The sequence below is a fragment of the Aquila chrysaetos genome, chromosome 2 (assembly GCF_900496995.4).
Source record: "Aquila chrysaetos chrysaetos chromosome 2, bAquChr1.4, whole genome shotgun sequence".
In the NCBI taxonomy this organism is placed as follows: Eukaryota; Metazoa; Chordata; class Aves; order Accipitriformes; family Accipitridae; genus Aquila; species Aquila chrysaetos.
The window spans coordinates 10735258-10742922 of NC_044005.1; the positions used below are offsets into that span (position 1 = coordinate 10735258).

A 7665-nucleotide genomic window follows, 5' to 3' on the forward strand; every position below is an offset into this window, starting at 1 on the left:
ATTTCATATGTGATTCTGAATAAACAAGAAGGAGCACTGTTACATAAATTGTTTCTTCTTCCTCTTTAAAATTTAATTAACGATGGCTATTTCTAACTTACATTAGCAACTGCCTGGAACTAACTTGAATAAATGTAGCTAATAAGTGTTACCAGCATAACTGGCTTTGACATGAACTTTATATTATTATAAATCCATTGCCTTTCACGGTATTTCTCGTGATTTACACCATTGTGAATGAGTTTAGAACATCACTGGTTTAAAACAAAAAAAATCCAACACAGACAAATGCAATGCATTGAGTGCTTTGAACACTCAGACCCTTAGACACAATGTCACAAAATCACCTGTGTGTGAAAACTTTTGTCAGGTAACTGAAAATGCTGTACATTCTGGTTGGGAGGTTGCTGCCATAGGTGCTCATTATAATTTCCTTTACTGGAAGTTTTTTCTTGCTAATTTTTCCAGTTAAACTATCACTTGATAGCACCCAACTCACCCCAACTCAGTTCCAAGAAGTGGGTCAGAACTTTTTTTTTTTTTCAAACCCAAGCCATTTGAAAGAGCTGGGTTAGGGAATAATCAGAAGTATACTTAGACCAGAAGAGCTGAGGGAGCAGTGATTTTTAAAGCTACGGTAGTGACAAAGGGCTGGAGTGAGTTCCAAGTATTTATCTCCTGACATCAGTCTGCATCAAATCTAGTTTGCCTTGCTCTTCTTCCCAAAGAATATATTTGCAATAATGGTTTCAAGTACGAACAACTCTGCACAGAACTGCTGTCTGATTCCTGCATCTGTTCAAGTGTGCTCCTGCTGTGTCCCTTTTCACTGTCTCATAGAATGAACAAAATCCACAGGATCCCACCTCCCCAATCAAAATAGTGATCTCTTCAAAAACTCCTGAATTCCCATGAAAGGAGACCTTCTAAAGCCTAATGAGATAATTAGTATGATTATAAACACAAACACTCTTGAGAAGAACTGAGCGAAACTTTTGACCTTTTAAAGAAATATATAAAATTATTTCTAGCACAAGTATCAAAAACTGAAGCTTATATCATATTTTGCACTAATGTAGTATTTTTCCTTTACTACAAATGAAAAGTGACCCTAACTTATATGGATACCTTGGTCTTCCTAAGTATCTGAAAAATGCAACTGGAAAAGCTAGGTCTAATTCAACTCAGGTTTTAAACAGCAGTCATTGTAGGCAAAGTAGACACTCTTAAACTGCAGTTATTTTCTCTCAAACTGGATTTAATATTTTGTCAAACCACATAAAAACAATATACTACAACAGACCACTACAACAAAACACACATTTAACTCCAGAAGACGATGTAAAAAAAAAGTAATGAATTCAAGGTATGTTGATAGAAAATGCTAAAGTGGAAAAAGCATTCTGACTAATGTTAGCAGAATCCCAAAACAAAGGAAATCAAACATGAAAAACCTAGACATGTCTGCTCATCTTTAGTCCTCTCTTCTGAAGAAGTGTAGTCATGTCCCTGGGGGAAGTAATATGATCCAAGGATATGAACATAACTTTTCTTATATCTGTAAACCAGTTAACAACAGCTAGTGAGTTACAACAGGAATGAAATAGAACAGATGTCATTTCAGCTTAATTTTCAGCTGCTTTCTTCTGATGCTTGTAGAGGATAATAAATTCATCAAGCTTTATAAAGGGGATTGAAAATTAAGCTTGCTTTCTTATGGAGATTTGGAAACTTTAAACCTGACCTTCTCATACAGTATTTATAATCCTGGTGGTCCTGACATGATCTCGCTGATGCCTAAAGGAGAGGCTAGTTTAAAATAGCAATGTCACCATGTTGTTCTAAAGCCTAAAATGATATAGTGTAGCATGTAAGTATGTATAAGCAAAATGAAAAATAAAATTTGGATAAAATACCTTATAAGTGACAGATTGCTACAAAAAAAAAAAATTCCAATTTTGAAAGAGTGGAATTCTTTATTGTAGCTAAGGAAACCACTCATACTTAATGAACCCTCTCCTTTTTCGAATAGCAAAATAAAACCTACTTGCTCTTTTGCAGGGAAACTTGCAAAAAAATTACTTAGAAAGAAATATGCCTGTATGAATGTACATGTATGTGCAAATGGGATTATCAACCTTCCCAAACATTAGAGAAATCAAAACCGACAGTCTTGCAGTCACTGCACACTCATGACTCCAAGGTCATCAATCTCTTCACTGAAGATCATCAAGCAGTAAATCATTAGGAGATTAAAGTCTTTACATACTACTTTATCTTGTAGGGAGAAATTATACTAAATATCAGGGTTAAATCTCACTTAGAGGAGAGCAACACATGATACATACACACAGAGAAAAATAGTAGCAATCAAGCCCCTGTAACTCCACGTAATCATCACGTAAAACTGCCCTAATTTAATCCCCGTTGCAAACAGTTCCAGCAGCCCATGATCAATAGCGACAGTCACAACAACGTGTGGCTGCTTTGCCCTGCCATGTCAGCAGCAAAACAGAGGAACAAAGGAAACCACCCTGTCTCGCACCTAAACCACTGAGAAAAACTTCTCATCTGGCATTTCTGCCACGTTTGGTTTTTATTATTCGATCACTTGCCCACAGTATATTCCTTTGCATTCTTCAAAGCACCATTTCTAACATATATGGTATTTACCTTGCATTCATCAAAACACTAGAACAAGGAAATAAGGAAACTGGCAATAATATGCAAGTTATTTGTATCATAAGCATTGGGCACAGCCCTTCACCCTTTCCTAGGTTGTTCTTTAATGTCGCAATGGTATCTCAAACCCAAAATGTTGCTAGGCTTTTCTTACTGGTTAGTCCCTCTCAATCTTATTTGTTAACATCCACTACATCAAGAAAACTTGCCACTCAACGTCCTTGGTGTATGACTTGGTTAAATCTCTTTGGTCCAAACGACTGCGAACTACTCAACCACAGAAGACCTTAACAGAAAGTTTTTCTCGTACCTTTTTCAACCTCCTCAGTTTTTCTTCAGTATTAACATCAACTATAATTTTTGTCCATGCCTCAAAAGATCAGATGATCCCTTTTTAAAACCAAAGCAATTCTTAATTTGAAAGCATACTGACTTGAGTAGAGGAAATGTTTTTAAAAGTGACTGCATATTTAGTGAAAAATAAAAGCACATTAAAATGAGAAACTTAAGGAATCTAATAACAGCTCTTCTTATTGCAGTCACATTCTTACAATTTGGTGTTGTTTCTTCAATGCCAGTTCTTAAGGGAACGCTGCTAACATCAGGCAGATTGTTTCCAGACTTCCAGAAGGCAGAAGTGTCACAGATCTGACACATCCAGCGCTGCATTGGGCAACACTGTAACAGCAGTGCCAAATGAAGGCTTGAAAAATCTTAAAAACTGTGTTGGACTAGTCCCTTCTGCTGAATCATTGTCACAGGTTTCGGTATGAAGTGAAGGAAAGACATGCATTTATGCCGCAACTGTTTTCCCAATCTATTCAGTAACCACAATCAAACCCACTGCAGGTAATGATTATTATCACGGGGCTCTACTAATTTACTAGCAATATTTTTTGTATCTTTCACACTGAGCTTTTGGAAAATCTTTTTCTCTTCCCTCCCCTTCAAATTTTTTATCAAATTGTTTATGGGGCATTATTCCTATAGTGCTTTTGGATGTTTTGTTGAAAAACAATTTATTGCACAAGAAAACTTCATCAGGAAAGGCAGAACTGTTTACTCTCCATTATAATAGGAATTCCTAGACATTCTTGGCACACACCTAAATTATAAAAAAGGAAGTGTTTCATGAGTAATTTACCATTATTGGCAAAGATGCATGGTAATTCTCCTGCCATATATGACAACACACGCTATTTCCTTTTCCATTCATACCCATACAGAACTGTTCAGTAAACATGTTCAGTGAAAAGTTATTATTACAAGTGTACCTTACGTGGTCTTTGCTTAAGGAAACAGCTAGAACTGTATAACCACCAGCTGCCCTCAGGTAACTGTGAACTTACTACAGCAGTTCTATGTATGACTTTAGGAACAGATCTAGTTTAAGTGGTGCCTCTGGAGGTAGATCACCTCGGCAGTTGTGACAGTTGACTATTTGTTTGATCATGCTCCAAAGCAGATCTGAGAAATTATCTAATTAAAAACCAGGTAGATAAAACCAGTCACAAGATCTAGTTTTGAAGGCAGACACACAACAACGTATGCGGTGATGTGAGAAACGTACAGCTGGAATGAGAGCTGCCACTGAAGAAATCACAATCCAAAGCCATGTTTTGAACAATGCCAAACCTCTCTTCATCAATATGATTACACATATCCAAATTACTTAAGCTTACGTTAGGAATTCTTGTTCTATGACAACATGCTAAGAGGCTAGGTAAAAAGTGAACTTCCCTCTATATATCCAATATTCTATCAGTTAAAAGCTTTTAACAAATGCACAAACTCTGTTTTTAAAGGAAACATCAAAATGAAACATCTGCAGGCAAACTCTTTGATTGTACCCTTCCCTGAAAATATACCAGGGATTAAAAGTATTGCACAGCATAATGTGACGGTTCTATGCCCCAGGAGGCCACAGTAAGAAAGAAGTATTAGCCTCTACCATTCTGCTTCTGAATGACTTTGCTTGCTGAAAGAGCAATTTAGAGGAAAAACATTCTTGATGTTCTCCATTAATAACCTGAACTTAGACAAACCTACTTAGTTCTTTAACAGCCTTAAACTGCCTGTTGTTATTCATTTATTTAGAAATACCTTTTTCACTTGTTTATATGGGGGTGCGTGTGTGCCAGTGTATCTAGTATTTTAATGAAAGTAGTCTGTGAAAAGTTTTGTTCAGCATCATCTGTGAGAATATCCAGGTATCTTTTACCCTTATTGAAACATCCCCTTTAACAAAGAATGCTTCAAGTATACAGATGAAATGAAATCAATTACTTCGGGTGAACTAAGATTTCATATTTAAATATGTCACATAATTCAGTGTTGCTAATGTGAAAAATGAAGTGAATTATGGAGTGTATTGTCATTCGTTTGGATTTAGACTGTGTATAATTTAAGTACTAAGAAAGACTGAAACAACATGATCAACAAATTGAGACTCTTCAATTCATGTGAAATTAAATTCTGAAAGCTCAGGAAAATTAAGCAGGCTGGGGTTTTAATGCAGAATTTTCTTTATTTAACATATTCTGAAGCTTCGCCTGTGCCTGTGAAGGACTTCCTATTCCCATTTGCCCGCTTGCCTTTCTTTCCAGTATCCCAGGAAATACCATTTCATTTCCTCTGTAGCAATCCAGCTGTCACAGATTTTTCTCACGAAATCAACGCACTAAAAATACTTGAGAAACATTTAATGAAAATTATTTCCTTTCACAGAAATATTAGGGAACTACTATTTTGAGAAAGCTCTTCAAACTCAATTTTGGCCCTGAATTGAAATTCTTATTCAGATGGGGGGGACGGACACCCCACCTTTTTAAAAATGTTAGCTCAAAGAGTATCCTGCCCCGATGAAGAATTAACCTAGCTGAGACATTGTTTCAAAAGATTATAAACATCCCCCTTTCAGACATTAATTTTCTAGCTTTCCCTACATACATTGTGCTGAGGAATAAAACAAGCTGTTGAACACTGTTTCCATCAATGTCTCAGAAAATGGAGTGGACAGGAAATAACATTGTCAATCATCATATTCTAAAACATAAAAAATTCCCTGTGGAAAGTTTTCTGACATTTTTGCCAAAGTCTCGTCTCTAATAAGGGAGACCTTCAGTGTTTCTTGTTTAAGTAATCTCTTCTAGCACCCAAGTGCTATTGCACTAAGAAAGTTTTTCTTAGTTTCTAGGAGGAACGTGAAGCAAGCAAGATTCTGGACCAAACACTGATGTTTTCCACGGCAATACGCAGCATTAACGAAGTCCCTCTCAAACTGATTATGTCTACAAGTTCATGACCTACCATTATCACACTGAGAGAACTCATCAGTACTGTCCACATGCTTAGATATGTGAATATCTTTACTAAACCTTAACAGTCCCATCTGAGTTCTAACAGAGGCAAAAATCATACACCGTTATCTGCTTGCATGATTGGCTTTGAAAGTATGAAATATTAAATTATTAAAATGGCATCTTTTTAAAAAGCATCCTCAAAATTGCCAAATGCACAAAACACCCACTTAAGTAGTATAATTTTTGCTACTCAAAAGTAAATGTTTACCCATATTTTATCTTTCAAAGGTTTTATATTCTTCCCCAAACTCTAATCCTGAAGACACTTCCATTAAATCAGTGTATTAGTAATCCTATTGTAGTCTCATACACACGGTGTGTGTGCATGTGTATCAGTGAACACTGTTCTGAAAAGAGCCCAGAGCTCTTCTAGATCCACCTGCCTTCCATCCATCCCGCTCTCATCATCAGGCTACAGAAAGATGATCTAGATGTGCCCACCAGCATATTAAACCATCTAAGCCATCTACCCTGTTCTTAACACACTAACCCTTCTGGCATGCTCACACACACAGAGTCCTGTATCCTTCAAAGGGTATTCTGAGGCTACACCTGGCGGCCATGCTTGCAAATTAGTTCTCTGGATGGACAGCAAATCCATCCTGGAAGCAGCCTCAGGGCATCCCTCAAAAGTGGGTCTAAAAAGAACCAATATGACCTATTGCAGTAATAACAGTAAACCCATGAGAAAGCACTGTTTGACTGGGGCCTATATGAAATGCTCCTCCTCAGCTAAAACTTTTGATTTTTTTTTTTTTCCTCACCAAAGCAATTATGAGACCTGTGTTTAAATTCCTAGCAACACATTATTGGGGGGAAGGAGGAAATAAAGATAGAAAAGTAGCTATAGTCCTGATAATACATATTCATTAGCTAACTTTCGCAGGGAAACTTCTCCCCAAGGAGATTCGAGATCTTGGGATTTAATGTCCCAATTGAACTTCTAAATAGTTAACTTGCATGACAACATTTATTTACATAATATACTTAATTACACAAACATCCTTGGATTTATCATCTGGGATTCAAGGATATCTGTAGCTTTTCAGTAGCTATCATGCATTTTAAGGCAGGAGAAATTTCATGGTAAGTACCAGCTGAGCTGGACTAAGCTGACTACTTACTACTGTGGTCACACAGTTTACAGGGACTACCGAACAGAGTATTAGCTGTATTGGTCTAATAGGTTCATAATTAATATTTGAAAACAGTTCTTTTAAAAGTTATTACTGTGATTACTATTATTTGGGATCACCCTTGTGCCTAATTTGGTTTCTACTAGGCAAATAGATTGTTTTAAGAATCCCTGCATTATATTCAGTTCAAAAATACATATAAGCAAAGGCATGTAAGATGCTCCCTTTTTTCATCAAACTGTTTAAATCTTGTACTTTTACGTAACTTGTTTTCTCCATTTTACTCACGCTCCATTTAAAAAGTATTTTTAGAATAAACTTCCAGGCGTTTTACAGGGAACACAACCTGCCTCTCCAAAAAAAAAAAAAAAAAAAAAAAAAAAAATCCCCTGCAGTAAAACTTTGGAAAACTCATGATGTTTATTAGCAGCTGGACTTCAAGCCAGCTCATACCGTTTTTCTCCCGGAGGAGCAACAAGCCCGGG

General features: G+C 36.5%; 1 protein-coding gene across 1 annotated transcript in view; it reads right to left on the reverse strand.

The window, feature by feature from the left end:
* ADSS1 (adenylosuccinate synthase 1) overlaps window positions 1–7665 on the reverse strand; it is a 31089-nt gene that overhangs the window by 22467 nt on the left and 957 nt on the right. The gene's annotated exons all lie outside the window — the stretch shown is intronic.